At 42.4% G+C, this 20155-nt stretch overlaps 24 non-coding genes across 24 annotated transcripts; all 24 read left to right on the top strand.

Moving 5' to 3' along the window:
* The first annotated feature begins 135 nt into the window (after positions 1-135).
* TRNAI-UAU (transfer RNA isoleucine (anticodon UAU)) lies at positions 136-228 on the top strand. Its single transcript is given in 2 exon segments — positions 136-173; positions 193-228. It is a non-coding gene; the product is annotated as a tRNA-Ile (tRNA).
* A 406-nt stretch (positions 229-634) lies between these two features.
* On the top strand, positions 635-707 carry TRNAR-CCU (transfer RNA arginine (anticodon CCU)). The gene has a single exon. It is a non-coding gene; the product is annotated as a tRNA-Arg (tRNA).
* A 1030-nt stretch (positions 708-1737) lies between these two features.
* TRNAI-UAU (transfer RNA isoleucine (anticodon UAU)) lies at positions 1738-1830 on the top strand. The gene is given in 2 exon segments: positions 1738-1775; positions 1795-1830. It is a non-coding gene; the product is annotated as a tRNA-Ile (tRNA).
* A 416-nt stretch (positions 1831-2246) lies between these two features.
* Positions 2247-2319, top strand: TRNAR-CCU (transfer RNA arginine (anticodon CCU)). The gene has a single exon. It is a non-coding gene; the product is annotated as a tRNA-Arg (tRNA).
* A 1030-nt stretch (positions 2320-3349) lies between these two features.
* Positions 3350-3442, top strand: TRNAI-UAU (transfer RNA isoleucine (anticodon UAU)). The gene is given in 2 exon segments: positions 3350-3387; positions 3407-3442. It is a non-coding gene; the product is annotated as a tRNA-Ile (tRNA).
* A 406-nt stretch (positions 3443-3848) lies between these two features.
* Positions 3849-3921, top strand: TRNAR-CCU (transfer RNA arginine (anticodon CCU)). The gene has a single exon. It is a non-coding gene; the product is annotated as a tRNA-Arg (tRNA).
* A 1030-nt stretch (positions 3922-4951) lies between these two features.
* TRNAI-UAU (transfer RNA isoleucine (anticodon UAU)) lies at positions 4952-5044 on the top strand. Its single transcript is given in 2 exon segments — positions 4952-4989; positions 5009-5044. It is a non-coding gene; the product is annotated as a tRNA-Ile (tRNA).
* Positions 5045-5460: 416 nt separating this feature from the next.
* On the top strand, positions 5461-5533 carry TRNAR-CCU (transfer RNA arginine (anticodon CCU)). Its single transcript has one exon. It is a non-coding gene; the product is annotated as a tRNA-Arg (tRNA).
* Positions 5534-6563: 1030 nt separating this feature from the next.
* On the top strand, positions 6564-6656 carry TRNAI-UAU (transfer RNA isoleucine (anticodon UAU)). The gene is given in 2 exon segments: positions 6564-6601; positions 6621-6656. It is a non-coding gene; the product is annotated as a tRNA-Ile (tRNA).
* A 406-nt stretch (positions 6657-7062) lies between these two features.
* TRNAR-CCU (transfer RNA arginine (anticodon CCU)) lies at positions 7063-7135 on the top strand. The gene has a single exon. It is a non-coding gene; the product is annotated as a tRNA-Arg (tRNA).
* A 1030-nt stretch (positions 7136-8165) lies between these two features.
* Positions 8166-8258, top strand: TRNAI-UAU (transfer RNA isoleucine (anticodon UAU)). Its single transcript is given in 2 exon segments — positions 8166-8203; positions 8223-8258. It is a non-coding gene; the product is annotated as a tRNA-Ile (tRNA).
* A 416-nt stretch (positions 8259-8674) lies between these two features.
* TRNAR-CCU (transfer RNA arginine (anticodon CCU)) lies at positions 8675-8747 on the top strand. Its single transcript has one exon. It is a non-coding gene; the product is annotated as a tRNA-Arg (tRNA).
* Positions 8748-9777: 1030 nt separating this feature from the next.
* Positions 9778-9870, top strand: TRNAI-UAU (transfer RNA isoleucine (anticodon UAU)). Its single transcript is given in 2 exon segments — positions 9778-9815; positions 9835-9870. It is a non-coding gene; the product is annotated as a tRNA-Ile (tRNA).
* A 406-nt stretch (positions 9871-10276) lies between these two features.
* TRNAR-CCU (transfer RNA arginine (anticodon CCU)) lies at positions 10277-10349 on the top strand. Its single transcript has one exon. It is a non-coding gene; the product is annotated as a tRNA-Arg (tRNA).
* A 2634-nt stretch (positions 10350-12983) lies between these two features.
* On the top strand, positions 12984-13076 carry TRNAI-UAU (transfer RNA isoleucine (anticodon UAU)). The gene is given in 2 exon segments: positions 12984-13021; positions 13041-13076. It is a non-coding gene; the product is annotated as a tRNA-Ile (tRNA).
* A 416-nt stretch (positions 13077-13492) lies between these two features.
* On the top strand, positions 13493-13565 carry TRNAR-CCU (transfer RNA arginine (anticodon CCU)). The gene has a single exon. It is a non-coding gene; the product is annotated as a tRNA-Arg (tRNA).
* A 1030-nt stretch (positions 13566-14595) lies between these two features.
* Positions 14596-14688, top strand: TRNAI-UAU (transfer RNA isoleucine (anticodon UAU)). The gene is given in 2 exon segments: positions 14596-14633; positions 14653-14688. It is a non-coding gene; the product is annotated as a tRNA-Ile (tRNA).
* Positions 14689-15104: 416 nt separating this feature from the next.
* Positions 15105-15177, top strand: TRNAR-CCU (transfer RNA arginine (anticodon CCU)). Its single transcript has one exon. It is a non-coding gene; the product is annotated as a tRNA-Arg (tRNA).
* Positions 15178-16207: 1030 nt separating this feature from the next.
* On the top strand, positions 16208-16300 carry TRNAI-UAU (transfer RNA isoleucine (anticodon UAU)). The gene is given in 2 exon segments: positions 16208-16245; positions 16265-16300. It is a non-coding gene; the product is annotated as a tRNA-Ile (tRNA).
* A 406-nt stretch (positions 16301-16706) lies between these two features.
* Positions 16707-16779, top strand: TRNAR-CCU (transfer RNA arginine (anticodon CCU)). Its single transcript has one exon. It is a non-coding gene; the product is annotated as a tRNA-Arg (tRNA).
* Positions 16780-17809: 1030 nt separating this feature from the next.
* On the top strand, positions 17810-17902 carry TRNAI-UAU (transfer RNA isoleucine (anticodon UAU)). Its single transcript is given in 2 exon segments — positions 17810-17847; positions 17867-17902. It is a non-coding gene; the product is annotated as a tRNA-Ile (tRNA).
* A 416-nt stretch (positions 17903-18318) lies between these two features.
* On the top strand, positions 18319-18391 carry TRNAR-CCU (transfer RNA arginine (anticodon CCU)). The gene has a single exon. It is a non-coding gene; the product is annotated as a tRNA-Arg (tRNA).
* A 1030-nt stretch (positions 18392-19421) lies between these two features.
* TRNAI-UAU (transfer RNA isoleucine (anticodon UAU)) lies at positions 19422-19514 on the top strand. Its single transcript is given in 2 exon segments — positions 19422-19459; positions 19479-19514. It is a non-coding gene; the product is annotated as a tRNA-Ile (tRNA).
* A 406-nt stretch (positions 19515-19920) lies between these two features.
* Positions 19921-19993, top strand: TRNAR-CCU (transfer RNA arginine (anticodon CCU)). The gene has a single exon. It is a non-coding gene; the product is annotated as a tRNA-Arg (tRNA).
* The last annotated feature ends 162 nt before the right edge of the window (positions 19994-20155 follow it).

The following is a 20155-nucleotide window of genomic DNA, read 5'->3' as shown; positions in this document are numbered from 1 at the left end:
AGCTACCATTTCTTGCTATGAGAGAAAATCAATTCTCTTTTGTCTGGGGTAAGCAGGATTTTAGGTTTTGGATCACTTGGAGGTCTGTTTTAAACCGAGGAGAGATGGATAATGGATCTTTCGGATGACGCTAGCGCTCCAGTGGCGCAATCGGTCAGCGCGCGGTACTTATATGGCAGTACTTGTTGAGCAATGCCGAGGTTGTGAGTTTGAGCCTCACCTGGAGCATGCTTTTTGCCTTTCTTAATGGAAAATGTCGTCTGCACTTGCACCCTACGGCCTGAGAACTTTACCACAAGGCAGTAAGCGCCCAAAGAAACTTAAGGTTCTTTCCTCAGTGGTGCTTGAATGAGTTGTCTTTCAGTTACACTGACCACATTCTTTAAACTCTGGACCAAAACTGATAACGAGAATGTGCGCCTTCTACTTGTTGAAAAGAGGCGTGGAGCGCTGCGACATGGCTTTTCCCTTTCAGAAAGCTCATTCTTCTAACTTTGTAGCTCAAACCACTTGCAATTCTGTAGCAAGTTTGCAAGGGAAAATAAATCAAAGACTTTGCCACCCTTACCTTGTAAAGTAAGAGAACGGATGACTTATGAATGAAAAAAAAAGGGTTTGCATGCATCCAGTGCAAGCCCCAGTGGCCTAATGGATAAGGCACTGGCCTCCTAAGCCAGGGATTGTGGGTTCGAGTCCCATCTGGGGTGCTCGAGAACTTGCTTGGCTCTGTCTAAAGCAAGGCTTTCAAAGAAAATCTTTAGAAGTTCCCTTTCCTGATGCCTTAATTAATATGTGTGCCTCTTACTAGTAGAACTCACAATTAGTTGAGCATCATGCTATCAGCTGAACAGAATCTTCTGCAAGATGGCTACAAGTCCTCTTGTCCAATACCAAATCTCCTGCAATGTTTCTGCCAAACAATGTCTTCAACTCCCCACAAAGGAAAAGCTGCTTTTATTAGGAAGGAGCTTTGCATTTTGTCCGACGTTCTCCTGACATCCCATTGTGGCATGCAAATCCGGTGGGCTAAAATCTTCAAGCAAAAAGGCCATCCTGACAAGTAGCGTTGGTAAGACGTGTTTTTCCTGATGTATCAACATATATGAATAGCAATCAGCATCACTCCTTAGAGGTGTGCCTCCTTTGCTTCACATGACATGGCGTTGTTGCATTTTTTGAGATTTGCACTGATAGCCACTGCTCTGGGACATGTTCAGAAGTCTTCTTGCCGCAAACAGTCAGAAACAGAATCTCATGTGAATCCGCAGCTTTTCTGCCAAATAGAGCATTAAAATGCTCAACACAGTGTCTGGATAGTGGCATTTTAAATGTATTAACAACTCTTGTGTTTTATCTGGGTTTACGCACAAACTGACTTTGGTCCAAAGGTACTTGGTATTTGGTATTACCTTCCACTTCTTGGTTTACAGTGGACCTTTTAGTAACTTTTCAAGCCTGCATGAATATATTCCTAACACGTCACAATAGCAGTTGCAATATCATTTTTTCTTTCAAAAAAGTTTTACTTTTTATTTTTAAAAAACTGTCCTTGAGCTCCAGTCAAGTGGCTTTGGCAGTGTTTTTTTTCTAGGAGCACTTATAAGCTACCATTTCTTGCTATGAGAGAAAATCAATTCTCTTTTGTCTGGGGTAAGCAGGATTTTAGGTTTTGGATCACTTGGAGGTCTGTTCTAAACCGAGGAGAGATGGATAATGGATCTTTCGGATGATGCCTGCGCTCCAGTGGCGCAATCGGTCAGCGCGCGGTACTTATATGGCAGTACTTGTTGAGCAATGCCGAGGTTGTGAGTTCGAGCCTCACCTGGAGCATGCTTTTTCTTGCTTTTTGCCTTTCTTAATGGAAAATGTCGTCTGCACTTGCACCCTACGGCCTGAGAACTTTACCACAAGGCAGTAAGCGCCCAAAGAAACTTAAGGTTCTTTCCTCAGTGGTGCTTGAATGAGTTGTCTTTCAGTTACACTGACCACATTCTTTAAACTCTGGACCAAAACTGATAACGAGAATGTGCGCCTTCTACTTGTTGAAAAGAGGCGTGGAGCGCTGCGACATGGCTTTTCCCTTTCAGAAAGCTCATTCTTCTAACTTTGTAGCTCAAACCACTTGCAATTCTGTAGCAAGTTTGCAAGGGAAAATAAATCAAAGACTTTGCCACCCTTACCTTGTAAAGTAAGAGAACGGATGACTTATGAATGAAAAAAAAAGGGTTTGCATGCATCCAGTGCAAGCCCCAGTGGCCTAATGGATAAGGCACTGGCCTCCTAAGCCAGGGATTGTGGGTTCGAGTCCCATCTGGGGTGCTCGAGAACTTGCTTGGCTCTGTCTAAAGCAAGGCTTTCAAATAAATTCTTTAGAAGTTCCCTTTCCTGATGCCTTAATTAATATGTGTGCCTCTTACTAGAAGAACTCACAATTAGTTGAGCATCATGCTATCAGCTGAACAGAATCTTCTGCAAGATGGCTACAAGTCCTCTTGTCCAATACCAAATCTCCTGCAATGTTTCTGCCAAACAATGTCTTCAACTCCCCACAAAGGAAAAGCTGCTTTTATTAGGAAGGAGCTTTGCATTTTGTCCGACGTTCTCCTGACATCCCATTGTGGCATGCAAATCCGGTGGGCTAAAATCTTCAAGCAAAAAGGCCATCCTGACAAGTAGCGTTGGTAAGACGTGTTTTTCCTGATGTATCAACATATATGAATAGCAATCAGCATCACTCCTTAGAGGTGTGCCTCCTTTGCTTCACATGACATGGCGTTGTTGCATTTTTTGAGATTTGCACTGATAGCCACTGCTCTGGGACATGTTCAGAAGTCTTCTTGCCGCAAACAGTCAGAAACAGAATCTCATGTGAATCCGCAGCTTTTCTGCCAAATAGAGCATTAAAATGCTCAACACAGTGTCTGGATAGTGGCATTTTAAATGTATTAACAACTCTTGTGTTTTATCTGGGTTTACGCACAAACTGACTTTGGTCCAAAGGTACTTGGTATTTGGTATTACCTTCCACTTCTTGGTTTACAGTGGACCTTTTAGTAACTTTTCAAGCCTGCATGAATATATTCCTAACACGTCACAATAGCAGTTGCAATATCATTTTTTCTTTCAAAAAAGTTTTACTTTTTATTTTTAAAAAACTGTCCTTGAGCTCCAGTCAAGTGGCTTTGGCAGTGTTTTTTTTCTAGGAGCACTTATAAGCTACCATTTCTTGCTATGAGAGAAAATCAATTCTCTTTTGTCTGGGGTAAGCAGGATTTTAGGTTTTGGATCACTTGGAGGTCTGTTCTAAACCGAGGAGAGATGGATAATGGATCTTTCGGATGATGCCTGCGCTCCAGTGGCGCAATCGGTCAGCGCGCGGTACTTATATGGCAGTACTTGTTGAGCAATGCCGAGGTTGTGAGTTCAAGCCTCACCTGGAGCATGCTTTTTGCCTTTCTTAATGGAAAATGTCGTCTGCACTTGCACCCTACGGCCTGAGAACTTTACCACAAGGCAGTAAGCGCCCAAAGAAACTTAAGGTTCTTTCCTCAGTGGTGCTTGAATGAGTTGTCTTTCAGTTACACTGACCACATTCTTTAAACTCTGGACCAAAACTGATAACGAGAATGTGCGCCTTCTACTTGTTGAAAAGAGGCGTGGAGCGCTGCGACATGGCTTTTCCCTTTCAGAAAGCTCATTCTTCTAACTTTGTAGCTCAAACCACTTGCAATTCTGTAGCAAGTTTGCAAGGGAAAATAAATCAAAGACTTTGCCACCCTTACCTTGTAAAGTAAGAGAACGGATGACTTATGAATGAAAAAAAAAGGGTTTGCATGCATCCAGTGCAAGCCCCAGTGGCCTAATGGATAAGGCACTGGCCTCCTAAGCCAGGGATTGTGGGTTCGAGTCCCATCTGGGGTGCTCGAGAACTTGCTTGGCTCTGTCTAAAGCAAGGCTTTCAAATAAAATCTTTAGAAGTTCCCTTTCCTGATGCCTTAATTAATATGTGTGCCTCTTACTAGTAGAACTCACAATTAGTTGAGCATCATGCTATCAGCTGAACAGAATCTTCTGCAAGATGGCTACAAGTCCTCTTGTCCAATACCAAATCTCCTGCAATGTTTCTGCCAAACAATGTCTTCAACTCCCCACAAAGGAAAAGCTGCTTTTATTAGGAAGGAGCTTTGCATTTTGTCCGACGTTCTCCTGACATCCCATTGTGGCATGCAAATCCGGTGGGCTAAAATCTTCAAGCAAAAAGGCCATCCTGACAAGTAGCGTTGGTAAGACGTGTTTTTCCTGATGTATCAACATATATGAATAGCAATCAGCATCACTCCTTAGAGGTGTGCCTCCTTTGCTTCACATGACATGGCGTTGTTGCATTTTTTGAGATTTGCACTGATAGCCACTGCTCTGGGACATGTTCAGAAGTCTTCTTGCCGCAAACAGTCAGAAACAGAATCTCATGTGAATCCGCAGCTTTTCTGCCAAATAGAGCATTAAAATGCTCAACACAGTGTCTGGATAGTGGCATTTTAAATGTATTAACAACTCTTGTGTTTTATCTGGGTTTACGCACAAACTGACTTTGGTCCAAAGGTACTTGGTATTTGGTATTACCTTCCACTTCTTGGTTTACAGTGGACCTTTTAGTAACTTTTCAAGCCTGCATGAATATATTCCTAACACGTCACAATAGCAGTTGCAATATCATTTTTTCTTTCAAAAAAGTTTTACTTTTTATTTTTAAAAAACTGTCCTTGAGCTCCAGTCAAGTGGCTTTGGCAGTGTTTTTTTTCTAGGAGCACTTATAAGGTACCATTTCTTGCTATGAGAGAAAATCAATTTTCTTTTGTCTGGGGTAAGCAGGATTTTAGGTTTTGGATCACTTGGAGGTCTGTTTTAAACCGAGGAGAGATGGATAATGGATCTTTCGGATGACGCCCGCGCTCCAGTGGCGCAATCGGTCAGCGCGTGGTACTTATATGGCAGTACTTGTTGAGCAATGCCGAGGTTGTGAGTTCGAGCCTCACCTGGAGCATGCTTTTTCTTGCTTTTTGCCTTTCTTAATGGAAAATGTCGTCTGCACTTGCACCCTACGGCCTGGGAACTTTACCACAAGGCAGTAAGCGCCCAAAGAAACTTAAGGTTCTTTCCTCAGTGGTGCTTGAATGAGTTGTCTTTCAGTTACACTGACCACATTCTTTAAACTCTGGACCAAAACTGATAACGAGAATGTGCGCCTTCTACTTGTTGAAAAGAGGCGTGGAGCGCTGCGACATGGCTTTTCCCTTTCAGAAAGCTCATTCTTCTAACTTTGTAGCTCAAACCACTTGCAATTCTGTAGCAAGTTTGCAAGGGAAAATAAATCAAAGACTTTGCCACCCTTACCTTGTAAAGTAAGAGAACGGATGACTTATGAATGAAAAAAAAAGGGTTTGCAGGCATCCAGTGCAAGCCCCAGTGGCCTAATGGATAAGGCACTGGCCTCCTAAGCCAGGGATTGTGGGTTCGAGTCCCATCTGGGGTGCTCCAGAACTTGCTTGGCTCTGTCTAAAGCAAGGCTTTCAAATAAAATCTTTAGAAGTTCCCTTTCCTGATGCCTTAATTAATATGTGTGCCTCTTATTAGTAGAACTCACAATTAGTTGAGCATCATGCTATCAGCTGAACAGAATCTTCTGCAAGATGGCTACAAGTCCTCTTGTCCAATACCAAATCTCCTGCAATGTTTCTGCCAAACAATGTCTTCAACTCCCCACAAAGGAAAAGCTGCTTTTATTAGGAAGGAGCTTTGCATTTTGTCCGACGTTCTCCTGACATCCCATTGTGGCATGCAAATCCGGTGGGCTAAAATCTTCAAGCAAAAAGGCCATCCTGACAAGTAGCGTTGGTAAGACGTGTTTTTCCTGATGTATCAACATATATGAATAGCAATCAGCATCACTCCTTAGAGGTGTGCCTCCTTTGCTTCACATGACATGGCGTTGTTGCATTTTTTGAGATTTGCACTGATAGCCACTGCTCTGGGACATGTTCAGAAGTCTTCTTGCCGCAAACAGTCAGAAACAGAATCTCATGTGAATCCGCAGCTTTTCTGCCAAATAGAGCATTAAAATGCTCACCACAGTGTCTGGATAGTGGCATTTTAAATGTATTAACAACTCTTGTGTTTTATCTGGGTTTACGCACAAACTGACTTTGGTCCAAAGGTACTTGGTATTTGGTATTACCTTCCACTTCTTGGTTTACAGTGGACCTTTTAGTAACTTTTCAAGCCTGCATGAATATATTCCTAACACGTCACAATAGCAGTTGCAATATCATTTTTTCTTTCAAAAAAGTTTTACTTTTTATTTTTAAAAAACTGTCCTTGAGCTCCAGTCAAGTGGCTTTGGCAGTGTTTTTTTTCTAGGAGCACTTATAAGCTACCATTTCTTGCTATGAGAGAAAATCAATTCTCTTTTGTCTGGGGTAAGCAGGATTTTAGGTTTTGGATCACTTGGAGGTCTGTTTTAAACCGAGGAGAGATGGATAATGGATCTTTCGGATGACGCCAGCGCTCCAGTGGCGCAATCGGTCAGCGCGCGGTACTTATATGGCAGTACTTGTTGAGCAATGCCGAGGTTGTGAGTTTGAGCCTCACCTGGAGCATGCTTTTTGCCTTTCTTAATGGAAAATGTCGTCTGCACTTGCACCCTACGGCCTGAGAACTTTACCACAAGGCAGTAAGCGCCCAAAGAAACTTAAGGTTCTTTCCTCAGTGGTGCTTGAATGAGTTGTCTTTCAGTTACACTGACCACATTCTTTAAACTCTGGACCAAAACTGATAACGAGAATGTGCGCCTTCTACTTGTTGAAAAGAGGCGTGGAGCGCTGCGACATGGCTTTTCCCTTTCAGAAAGCTCATTCTTCTAACTTTGTAGCTCAAACCACTTGCAATTCTGTAGCAAGTTTGCAAGGGAAAATAAATCAAAGACTTTGCCACCCTTACCTTGTAAAGTAAGAGAACGGATGACTTATGAATGAAAAAAAAAGGGTTTGCATGCATCCAGTGCAAGCCCCAGTGGCCTAATGGATAAGGCACTGGCCTCCTAAGCCAGGGATTGTGGGTTCGAGTCCCATCTGGGGTGCTCGAGAACTTGCTTGGCTCTGTCTAAAGCAAGGCTTTCAAAGAAAATCTTTAGAAGTTCCCTTTCCTGATGCCTTAATTAATATGTGTGCCTCTTACTAGTAGAACTCACAATTAGTTGAGCATCATGCTATCAGCTGAACAGAATCTTCTGCAAGATGGCTACAAGTCCTCTTGTCCAATACCAAATCTCCTGCAATGTTTCTGCCAAACAATGTCTTCAACTCCCCACAAAGGAAAAGCTGCTTTTATTAGGAAGGAGCTTTGCATTTTGTCCGACGTTCTCCTGACATCCCATTGTGGCATGCAAATCCGGTGGGCTAAAATCTTCAAGCAAAAAGGCCATCCTGACAAGTAGCGTTGGTAAGACGTGTTTTTCCTGATGTATCAACATATATGAATAGCAATCAGCATCACTCCTTAGAGGTGTGCCTCCTTTGCTTCACATGACATGGCGTTGTTGCATTTTTTGAGATTTGCACTGATAGCCACTGCTCTGGGACATGTTCAGAAGTCTTCTTGCCGCAAACAGTCAGAAACAGAATCTCATGTGAATCCGCAGCTTTTCTGCCAAATAGAGCATTAAAATGCTCAACACAGTGTCTGGATAGTGGCATTTTAAATGTATTAACAACTCTTGTGTTTTATCTGGGTTTACGCACAAACTGACTTTGGTCCAAAGGTACTTGGTATTTGGTATTACCTTCCACTTCTTGGTTTACAGTGGACCTTTTAGTAACTTTTCAAGCCTGCATGAATATATTCCTAACACGTCACAATAGCAGTTGCAATATCATTTTTTCTTTCAAAAAAGTTTTACTTTTTATTTTTAAAAAACTGTCCTTGAGCTCCAGTCAAGTGGCTTTGGCAGTGTTTTTTTTCTAGGAGCACTTATAAGCTACCATTTCTTGCTATGAGAGAAAATCAATTCTCTTTTGTCTGGGGTAAGCAGGATTTTAGGTTTTGGATCACTTGGAGGTCTGTTCTAAACCGAGGAGAGATGGATAATGGATCTTTCAGATGACGCCTGCGCTCCAGTGGCGCAATCGGTCAGCGCGCGGTACTTATATGGCAGTACTTGTTGAGCAATGCTGAGGTTGTGAGTTCGAGCCTCACCTGGAGCATGCTTTTTCTTGCTTTTTGCCTTTCTTAATGGAAAATGTCGTCTGCACTTGCACCCTACGGCCTGAGAAATTTACCACAAGGCAGTAAGCGCCCAAAGAAACTTAAGGTTCTTTCCTCAGTGGTGCTTGAATGAGTTGTCTTTCAGTTACACTGACCACATTCTTTAAACTCTGGACCAAAACTGATAACGAGAATGTGCGCCTTCTACTTGTTGAAAAGAGGCGTGGAGCGCTGCGACATGGCTTTTCCCTTTCAGAAAGCTCATTCTTCTAACTTTGTAGCTCAAACCACTTGCAATTCTGTAGCAAGTTTGCAAGGGAAAATAAATCAAAGACTTTGCCACCCTTACCTTGTAAAGTAAGAGAACGGATGACTTATGAATGAAAAAAAAAGGGTTTGCATGCATCCAGTGCAAGCCCCAGTGGCCTAATGGATAAGGCACTGGCCTCCTAAGCCAGGGATTGTGGGTTCGAGTCCCATCTGGGGTGCTCGAGAACTTGCTTGGCTCTGTCTAAAGCAAGGCTTTCAAAGAAAATCTTTAGAAGTTCCCTTTCCTGATGCCTTAATTAATATGTGTGCCTCTTACTAGTAGAACTCACAATTAGTTGAGCATCATGCTATCAGCTGAACAGAATCTTCTGCAAGATGGCTACAAGTCCTCTTGTCCAATACCAAATCTCCTGCAATGTTTCTGCCAAACAATGTCTTCAACTCCCCACAAAGGAAAAGCTGCTTTTATTAGGAAGGAGCTTTGCATTTTGTCCGACGTTCTCCTGACATCCCATTGTGGCATGCAAATCCGGTGGGCTAAAATCTTCAAGCAAAAAGGCCATCCTGACAAGTAGCGTTGGTAAGACGTGTTTTTCCTGATGTATCAACATATATGAATAGCAATCAGCATCACTCCTTAGAGGTGTGCCTCCTTTGCTTCACATGACATGGCGTTGTTGCATTTTTTGAGATTTGCACTGATAGCCACTGCTCTGGGACATGTTCAGAAGTCTTCTTGCCGCAAACAGTCAGAAACAGAATCTCATGTGAATCCGCAGCTTTTCTGCCAAATAGAGCATTAAAATGCTCAACACAGTGTCTGGATAGTGGCATTTTAAATGTATTAACAACTCTTGTGTTTTATCTGGGTTTACGCACAAACTGACTTTGGTCCAAAGGTACTTGGTATTTGGTATTACCTTCCACTTCTTGGTTTACAGTGGACCTTTTAGTAACTTTTCAAGCCTGCATGAATATATTCCTAACACGTCACAATAGCAGTTGCAATATCATTTTTTCTTTCAAAAAAGTTTTACTTTTTATTTTTAAAAAACTGTCCTTGAGCTCCAGTCAAGTGGCTTTGGCAGTGTTTTTTTTCTAGGAGCACTTATAAGCTACCATTTCTTGCTATGAGAGAAAATCAATTCTCTTTTGTCTGGGGTAAGCAGGATTTTAGGTTTTGGATCACTTGGAGGTCTGTTTTAAACCGAGGAGAGATGGATAATGGATCTTTCGGATGACGCCAGCGCTCCAGTGGCGCAATCGGTCAGCGCGCGGTACTTATATGGCAGTACTTGTTGAGCAATGCCGAGGTTGTGAGTTCAAGCCTCACCTGGAGCATGCTTTTTGCCTTTCTTAATGGAAAATGTCGTCTGCACTTGCACCCTACGGCCTGAGAACTTTACCACAAGGCAGTAAGCGCCCAAAGAAACTTAAGGTTCTTTCCTCAGTGGTGCTTGAATGAGTTGTCTTTCAGTTACACTGACCACATTCTTTAAACTCTGGACCAAAACTGATAACGAGAATGTGCGCCTTCTACTTGTTGAAAAGAGGCGTGGAGCGCTGCGACATGGCTTTTCCCTTTCAGAAAGCTCATTCTTCTAACTTTGTAGCTCAAACCACTTGCAATTCTGTAGCAAGTTTGCAAGGGAAAATAAATCAAAGACTTTGCCACCCTTACCTTGTAAAGTAAGAGAACGGATGACTTATGAATGAAAAAAAAAGGGTTTGCATGCATCCAGTGCAAGCCCCAGTGGCCTAATGGATAAGGCACTGGCCTCCTAAGCCAGGGATTGTGGGTTCGAGTCCCATCTGGGGTGCTCGAGAACTTGCTTGGCTCTGTCTAAAGCAAGGCTTTCAAATAAAATCTTTAGAAGTTCCCTTTCCTGATGCCTTAATTAATATGTGTGCCTCTTACTAGTAGAACTCACAATTAGTTGAGCATCATGCTATCAGCTGAACAGAATCTTCTGCAAGATGGCTACAAGTCCTCTTGTCCAATACCAAATCTCCTGCAATGTTTCTGCCAAACAATGTCTTCAACTCCCCACAAAGGAAAAGCTGCTTTTATTAGGAAGGAGCTTTGCATTTTGTCCGACGTTCTCCTGACATCCCATTGTGGCATGCAAATCCGGTGGGCTAAAATCTTCAAGCAAAAAGGCCATCCTGACAAGTAGCGTTGGTAAGACGTGTTTTTCCTGATGTATCAACATATATGAATAGCAATCAGCATCACTCCTTAGAGGTGTGCCTCCTTTGCTTCACATGACATGGCGTTGTTGCATTTTTTGAGATTTGCACTGATAGCCACTGCTCTGGGACATGTTCAGAAGTCTTCTTGCCGCAAACAGTCAGAAACAGAATCTCATGTGAATCCGCAGCTTTTCTGCCAAATAGAGCATTAAAATGCTCAACACAGTGTCTGGATAGTGGCATTTTAAATGTATTAACAACTCTTGTGTTTTATCTGGGTTTACGCACAAACTGACTTTGGTCCAAAGGTACTTGGTATTTGGTATTACCTTCCACTTCTTGGTTTACAGTGGACCTTTTAGTAACTTTTAGTAACTTTTGCATGAATATATTCCTAACACGTCACAATAGCAGTTGCAATATCATTTTTTCTTTCAAAAAAGTTTTACTTTTTATTTTTAAAAAACTGTCCTTGAGCTCCAGTCAAGTGGCTTTGGCAGTGTTTTTTTTCTAGGAGCACTTATAAGCTACCATTTCTTGCTATGAGAGAAAATCAATTCTCTTTTGTCTGGGGTAAGCAGGATTTTAGGTTTTGGATCACTTGGAGGTCTGTTTTAAACCGAGGAGAGATGGATAATGGATCTTTCGGATGATGCCCGCGCTCCAGTGGCGCAATCGGTCAGCGTATGGCAGTACTTGTTGAGCAATGCCGAGGTTGTGAGTTCGAGCCTCACCTGGAGCATGCTTTTTCTTGCTTTTTTCCTTTCTTAATGGAAAATGTCGTCTGCACTTGCACCCTACGGCCTGAGAACTTTACCACAAGGCAGTAAGCGCCCAAAGAAACTTAAGGTTCTTTCCTCAGTGGTGCTTGAATGAGTTGTCTTTCAGTTACACTGACCACATTCTTTAAACTCTGGACCAAAACTGATAACGAGAATGTGCGCCTTCTACTTGTTGAAAAGAGGCGTGGAGCGCTGCGACATGGCTTTTCCCTTTCAGAAAGCTCATTCTTCTAACTTTGTAGCTCAAACCACTTGCAATTCTGTAGCAAGTTTGCAAGGGAAAATAAATCAAAGACTTTGCCACCCTTACCTTGTAAAGTAAGAGAACGGATGACTTATGAATGAAAAAAAAAGGGTTTGCAGGCATCCAGTGCAAGCCCCAGTGGCCTAATGGATAAGGCACTGGCCTCCTAAGCCAGGGATTGTGGTTTGAGTCCCATCTGGTGGTGCTCGAGAACTTGCTTGGCTCTGTCTAAAGCAAGGCTTTCAAATAAAATCTTTAGAAGTTCCCTTTCCTGATGCCTTAATTAATATGTGTGCCTCTTACTAGTAGAACTCACAATTAGTTGAGCATCATGCTATCAGCTGAACAGAATCTTCTGCAAGATGGCTACAAGTCCTCTTGTCCAATACCAAATCTCCTGCAATGTTTCTGCCAAACAATGTCTTCAACTCCCCACAAAGGAAAAGCTGCTTTTATTAGGAAGGAGCTTTGCATTTTGTCTGACGTTCTCCTGACATCCCATTGTGGCATGCAAATCCGGTGGGCTAAAATCTTCAAGCAAAAAGGCCATCCTGACAAGTAGCGTTGGTAAGACGTGTTTTTCCTGATGTATCAACATATATGAATAGCAATCAGCATCACTCCTTAGAGGTGTGCCTCCTTTGCTTCACATGACATGGCGTTGTTGCATTTTTTGAGATTTGCACTGATAGCCACTGCTCTGGGACATGTTCAGAAGTCTTCTTGCCGCAAACAGTCAGAAACAGAATCTCATGTGAATCCGCAGCTTTTCTGCCAAATAGAGCATTAAAATGCTCAACACAGTGTCTGGATAGTGGCATTTTAAATGTATTAACAACTCTTGTGTTTTATCTGGGTTTACGCACAAACTGACTTTGGTCCAAAGGTACTTGGTATTTGGTATTACCTTCCACTTCTTGGTTTACAGTGGACCTTTTAGTAACTTTTCAAGCCTGCATGAATATATTCCTAACACGTCACAATAGCAGTTGCAATATCATTTTTTCTTTCAAAAAAGTTTTACTTTTTATTTTTAAAAAACTGTCCTTGAGCTCCAGTCAAGTGGCTTTGGCAGTGTTTTTTTTCTAGGAGCACTTATAAGCTACCATTTCTTGCTATGAGAGAAAATCAATTCTCTTTTGTCTGGGGTAAGCAGGATTTTAGGTTTTGGATCACTTGGAGGTCTGTTTTAAACCGAGGAGAGATGGATAATGGATCTTTCGGATGACGCCAGCGCTCCAGTGGCGCAATCGGTCAGCGCGCGGTACTTATATGGCAGTACTTGTTGAGCAATGCTGAGGTTGTGAGTTCGAGCCTCACCTGGAGCATGCTTTTTCTTGCTTTTTGCCTTTCTTAATGGAAAATGTCGTCTGCACTTGCACCCTACGGCCTGAGAACTTTACCACAAGGCAGTAAGCGCCCAAAGAAACTTAAGGTTCTTTCCTCAGTGGTGCTTGAATGAGTTGTCTTTCAGTTACACTGACCACATTCTTTAAACTCTGGACCAAAACTGATAACGAGAATGTGCGCCTTCTACTTGTTGAAAAGAGGCGTGGAGCGCTGCGACATGGCTTTTCCCTTTCAGAAAGTTCATTCTTCTAACTTTGTAGCTCAAACCACTTGCAATTCTGTAGCAAGTTTGCAAGGGAAAATAAATCAAAGACTTTGCCACCCTTACCTTGTAAAGTAAGAGAACGGATGACTTATGAATGAAAAAAAAAGGGTGTGCATGCATCCAGTGCAAGCCCCAGTGGCCTAATGGATAAGGCACTGGCCTCCTAAGCCAGGGATTGTGGGTTCGAGTCCCATCTGGGGTGCTCGAGAACTTGCTTGGCTCTGTCTAAAGCAAGGCTTTCAAATAAAATCTTTAGAAGTTCCCTTTCCTGATGCCTTAATTAATATGTGTGCCTCTTACTAGTAGAACTCACAATTAGTTGAGCATCATGCTATCAGCTGAACAGAATCTTCTGCAAGATGGCTACAAGTCCTCTTGTCCAATACCAAATCTCCTGCAATGTTTCTGCCAAACAATGTCTTCAACTCCCCACAAAGGAAAAGCTGCTTTTATTAGGAAGGAGCTTTGCATTTTGTCCGACGTTCTCCTGACATCCCATTGTGGCATGCAAATCCGGTGGGCTAAAATCTTCAAGCAAAAAGGCCATCCTGACAAGTAGCGTTGGTAAGACGTGTTTTTCCTGATGTATCAACATATATGAATAGCAATCAGCATCACTCCTTAGAGGTGTGCCTCCTTTGCTTCACATGACATGGCGTTGTTGCATTTTTTGAGATTTGCACTGATAGCCACTGCTCTGGGACATGTTCAGAAGTCTTCTTGCCGCAAACAGTCAGAAACAGAATCTCATGTGAAGCCGCAGCTTTTCTGCCAAATAGAGCATTAAAATGCTCAACACAGTGTCTGGATAGTGGCATTTTAAATGTATTAACAACTCTTGTGTTTTATCTGGGTTTACGCACAAACTGACTTTGGTCCAAAGGTACTTGGTATTTGGTATTACCTTCCACTTCTTGGTTTACAGTGGACCTTTTAGTAACTTTTCAAGCCTGCATGAATATATTCCTAACACGTCACAATAGCAGTTGCAATATCATTTTTTCTTTCAAAAAAGTTTTACTTTTTATTTTTAAAAAACTGTCCTTGAGCTCCAGTCAAGTGGCTTTGGCAGTGTTTTTTTTCTAGGAGCACTTATAAGCTACCATTTCTTGCTATGAGAGAAAATCAATTCTCTTTTGTCTGGGGTAAGCAGGATTTTAGGTTTTGGATCACTTGGAGGTCTGTTGTAAACCGAGGAGAGATGGATAATGGATCTTTCGGATGACGCCCGCGCTCCAGTGGCGCAATCGGTCAGCGCGCGGTACTTATATGGCAGTACTTGTTGAGCAATGCAGAGGTTGTGAGTTCGAGCCTCACCTGGAGCATGCTTTTTCTTGCTTTTTGCCTTTCTTAATGGAAAATGTCGTCTGCACTTGCACCCTACGGCCTGGGAACTTTACCACAAGGCAGTAAGCGCCCAAAGAAACTTAAGGTTCTTTCCTCAGTGGTGCTTGAATGAGTTGTCTTTCAGTTACACTGACCACATTCTTTAAACTCTGGACCAAAACTGATAACGAGAATGTGCGCCTTCTACTTGTTGAAAAGAGGCGTGGAGCGCTGCGACATGGCTTTTCCCTTTCAGAAAGCTCATTCTTCTAACTTTGTAGCTCAAACCACTTGCAATTCTGTAGCAAGTTTGCAAGGGAAAATAAATCAAAGACTTTGCCACCCTTACCTTGTAAAGTAAGAGAACGGATGACTTATGAATGAAAAAAAAAGGGTTTGCAGGCATCCAATGCAAGCCCCAGTGGCCTAATGGATAAGGCACTGGCCTCCTAAGCCAGGGATTGTGGGTTCGAGTCCCATCTGGGGTGCTCCAGAACTTGCTTGGCTCTGTCTAAAGCAAGGCTTTCAAATAAAATCTTTAGAAGTTCCCTTTCCTGATGCCTTAATTAATATGTGTGCCTCTTATTAGTAGAACTCACAATTAGTTGAGCATCATGCTATCAGCTGAACAGAATCTTCTGCAAGATGGCTACAAGTCCTCTTGTCCAATACCAAATCTCCTGCAATGTTTCTGCCAAACAATGTCTTCAACTCCCCACAAAGAAAAAGCTGCTTTTATTAGGAAGGAGCTTTGCATTTTGTCCGACGTTCTCCTGACATCCCATTGTGGCATGCAAATCCGGTGGGCTAAAATCTTCAAGCAAAAAGGCCATCCTGACAAGTAGCGTTGGTAAGACGTGTTTTTCCTGATGTATCAACATATATGAATAGCAATCAGCATCACTCCTTAGAGGTGTGCCTCCTTTGCTTCACATGACATGGCGTTGTTGCATTTTTTGAGATTTGCACTGATAGCCACTGCTCTGGGACATGTTCAGAAGTCTTCTTGCCGCAAACAGTCAGAAACAGAATCTCATGTGAATCCGCAGCTTTTCTGCCAAATAGAGCATTAAAATGCTCACCACAGTGTCTGGATAGTGGCATTTTAAATGTATTAACAACTCTTGTGTTTTATCTGGGTTTACGCACAAACTGACTTTGGTCCAAAGGTACTTGGTATTTGGTATTACCTTCCACTTCTTGGTTTACAGTGGACCTTTTAGTAACTTTTCAAGCCTGCATGAATATATTCCTAACACGTCACAATAGCAGTTGCAATATCATTTTTTCTTTCAAAAAAGTTTTACTTTTTATTTTTAAAAAACTGTCCTTGAGCTCCAGTCAAGTGGCTTTGGCAGTGTTTTTTTTCTAGGAGCACTTATAAGCTACCATTTCTTGCTATGAGAGAAAATCAATTCTCTTTTGTCTGGGGTAAGCAGGATTTTAGGTTTTGGATCACTTGGAGGTCTGTTTTAAACCGAGGAGAGATGGATAATGGATCTTTCGGATGACGCCAGCGCTCCAGTGGTGCAATCGGTCAGCGCGCGGTACTTATATGGCAGTACTTGTTGAGCAATGCCGAGGTTGTGAGTTCGAGCCTCACCTGGAGCATGCTTTTTGCCTTTCTTAATGGAAAATGTCGTCTGCACTTGCACCCTACGGCCTGAGAACTTTACCACAAGGCAGTAAGCGCCCAAAGAAACTTAAGGTTCTTTCCTCAGTGGTGCTTGAATGAGTTGTCTTTCAGTTACACTGACCACATTCTTTAAACTCTGGACCAAAACTGATAACGAGAATGTGCGCCTTCTACTTGTTGAAAAGAGGCGTGGAGCGCTGCGACATGGCTTTTCCCTTTCAGAAAGCTCATTCTTCTAACTTTGTAGCTCAAACCACTTGCAATTCTGTAGCAAGTTTGCAAGGGAAAATAAATCAAAGACTTTGCCACCCTTACCTTGTAAAGTAAGAGAACGGATGACTTATGAATGAAAAAAAAAGGGTTTGCATGCATCCAGTGCAAGCCCCAGTGGCCTAATGGATAAGGCACTGGCCTCCTAAGCCAGGGATTGTGGGTTCGAGTCCCATCTGGGGTGCTCGAGAACTTGCTTGGCTCTGTCTAAAGCAAGGCTTTCAAATAAAATCTTTAGAAGTTCCCTTTCCTGATGCCTTAATTAATATGTGTGCCTCTTACTAGTAGAACTCACAATTAGTTGAGCATCATGCTATCAGCTGAACAGAATCTTCTGCAAGATGGCTACAAGTCCTCTTGTCCAATACCAAATCTCCTGCAATGTTTCTGCCAAACAATGTCTTCAACTCCCCACAAAGGAAAAGCTGCTTTTATTAGGAAGGAGCTTTGCATTTTGTCCGACGTTCTCCTGACATCCCATTGTGGCATGCAAATCCGGTGGGCTAAAATCTTCAAGCAAAAAGGCCATCCTGACAAGTAGCGTTGGTAAGACGTGTTTTTCCTGATGTATCAACATATATGAATAGCAATCAGCATCACTCCTTAGAGGTGTGCCTCCTTTGCTTCACATGACATGGCGTTGTTGCATTTTTTGAGATTTGCACTGATAGCCACTGCTCTGGGACATGTTCAGAAGTCTTCTTGCCGCAAACAGTCAGAAACAGAATCTCATGTGAATCCGCAGCTTTTCTGCCAAATAGAGCATTAAAATGCTCAACACAGTGTCTGGATAGTGGCATTTTAAATGTATTAACAACTCTTGTGTTTTATCTGGGTTTACGCACAAACTGACTTTGGTCCAAAGGTACTTGGTATTTGGTATTACCTTCCACTTCTTGGTTTACAGTGGACCTTTTAGTAACTTTTCAAGCCTGCATGAATATATTCCTAACACGTCACAATAGCAGTTGCAATATCATTTTTTCTTTCAAAAAAGTTTTACTTTTTATTTTTAAAAAACTGTCCTTGAGCTCCAGTCAAGTGGCTTTGGCAGTGTTTTTTTTCTAGGAGCACTTATAAGCTACCATTTCTTGCTATGAGATAAAATCAATTCTCTTTTGTCTGGGGTAAGCAGGATTTTAGGTTTTGGATCACTTGGAGGTCTGTTCTAAACCGAGGAGAGATGGATAATGGATCTTTCGGATGACGCCTGCGCTCCAGTGGCGCAATCGGTCAGCGCGCGGTACTTATATGGCAGTACTTGTTGAGCAATGCTGAGGTTGTGAGTTCGAGCCTCACCTGGAGCATGCTTTTTCTTGCTTTTTGCCTTTCTTAATGGAAAATGTCGTCTGCACTTGCACCCTACGGCCTGAGAACTTTACCACAAGGCAGTAAGCGCCCAAAGAAACTTAAGGTTCTTTCCTCAGTGGTGCTTGAATGAGTTGTCTTTCAGTTACACTGACCACATTCTTTAAACTCTGGACCAAAACTGATAACGAGAATGTGCGCCTTCTACTTGTTGAAAAGAGGCGTGGAGCGCTGCGACATGGCTTTTCCCTTTCAGAAAGCTCATTCTTCTAACTTTGTAGCTCAAACCACTTGCAATTCTGTAGCAAGTTTGCAAGGGAAAATAAATCAAAGACTTTGCCACCCTTACCTTGTAAAGTAAGAGAACGGATGACTTATGAATGAAAAAAAAAGGGTTTGCATGCATCCAGTGCAAGCCCCAGTGGCCTAATGGATAAGGCACTGGCCTCCTAAGCCAGGGATTGTGGGTTCGAGTCCCATCTGGGGTGCTCGAGAACTTGCTTGGCTCTGTCCAAAGCAAGGCTTTCAAATAAAATCTTTAGAAGTTCCCTTTCCTGATGCCTTAATTAATATGTGTGCCTCTTACTAGTAGAACTCACAATTAGTTGAGCATCATGCTATCAGCTGAACAGAATCTTCTGCAAGATGGCTACAAGTCCTCTTGTCCAATACCAAATCTCCTGCAATGTTTCTGCCAAACAATGTCTTCAACTCCCCACAAAGGAAAAGCTGCTTTTATTAGGAAGGAGCTTTGCATTTTGTCCGACGTTCTCCTGACATCCCATTGTGGCATGCAAATCCGGTGGGCTAAAATCTTCAAGCAAAAAGGCCATCCTGACAAGTAGCGTTGGTAAGACGTGTTTTTCCTGATGTATCAACATATATGAATAGCAATCAGCATCACTCCTTAGAGGTGTGCCTCCTTTGCTTCACATGACATGGCGTTGTTGCATTTTTTGAGATTTGCACTGATAGCCACTGCTCTGGGACATGTTCAGAAGTCTTCTTGCCGCAAACAGTCAGAAACAGAATCTCATGTGAATCCGCAGCTTTTCTGCCAAATAGAGCATTAAAATGCTCAACACAGTGTCTGGATAGTGGCATTTTAAATGTATTAACAACTCTTGTGTTTTATCTGGGTTTACGCACAAACTGACTTTGGTCCAAAGGTACTTGGTATTTGGTATTACCTTCCACTTCTTGGTTTACAGTGGACCTTTTAGTAACTTTTCAAGCCTGCATGAATATATTCCTAACACGTCACAATAGCAGTTGCAATATCATTTTTTCTTTCAAAAAAGTTTTACTTTTTATTTTTAAAAAACTGTCCTTGAGCTCCAGTCAAGTGGCTTTGGCAGTGTTTTTTTTCTAGGAGCACTTATAAGCTACCATTTCTTGCTATGAGAGAAAATCAATTCTCTTTTGTCTGGGGTAAGCAGGATTTTAGGTTTTGGATCACTTGGAGGTCTGTTTTAAACCGAGGAGAGATGGATAATGGATCTTTCGGATGACGCCAGCGCTCCAGTGGCGCAATCGGTCAGCGCGCGGTACTTATATGGCAGTACTTGTTGAGCAATGCCGAGGTTGTGAGTTCGAGCCTCACCTGGAGCATGCTTTTTGCCTTTCTTAATGGAAAATGTCGTCTGCACTTGCACCCTACGGCCTGAGAACTTTACCACAAGGCAGTAAGCGCCCAAAGAAACTTAAGGTTCTTTCCTCAGTGGTGCTTGAATGAGTTGTCTTTCAGTTACACTGACCACATTCTTTAAACTCTGGACCAAAACTGATAACGAGAATGTGCGCCTTCTACTTGTTGAAAAGAGGCGTGGAGCGCTGCGACATGGCTTTTCCCTTTCAGAAAGCTCATTCTTCTAACTTTGTAGCTCAAACCACTTGCAATTCTGTAGCAAGTTTGCAAGGGAAAATAAATCAAAGACTTTGCCACCCTTACCTTGTAAAGTAAGAGAACGGATGACTTATGAATGAAAAAAAAAGGGTTTGCATGCATCCAGTGCAAGCCCCAGTGGCCTAATGGATAAGGCACTGGCCTCCTAAGCCAGGGATTGTGGGTTCGAGTCCCATCTGGGGTGCTCGAGAACTTGCTTGGCTCTGTCTAAAGCAAGGCTTTCAAATAAAATCTTTAGAAGTTCCCTTTCCTGATGCCTTAATTAATATGTGTGCCTCTTACTAGTAGAACTCACAATTAGTTGAGTATCAGCTGAACAGAATCTTCTGCAAGATGGCTACAAGTC

The sequence above is a fragment of the Aquarana catesbeiana genome, linkage group LG03 (genome assembly GCF_042186555.1).
Source record: "Aquarana catesbeiana isolate 2022-GZ linkage group LG03, ASM4218655v1, whole genome shotgun sequence".
NCBI lineage: Eukaryota > Metazoa > Chordata > Amphibia > Anura > Ranidae > Aquarana > Aquarana catesbeiana.
This window is presented reverse-complemented; position numbering and strand designations above follow the sequence as displayed.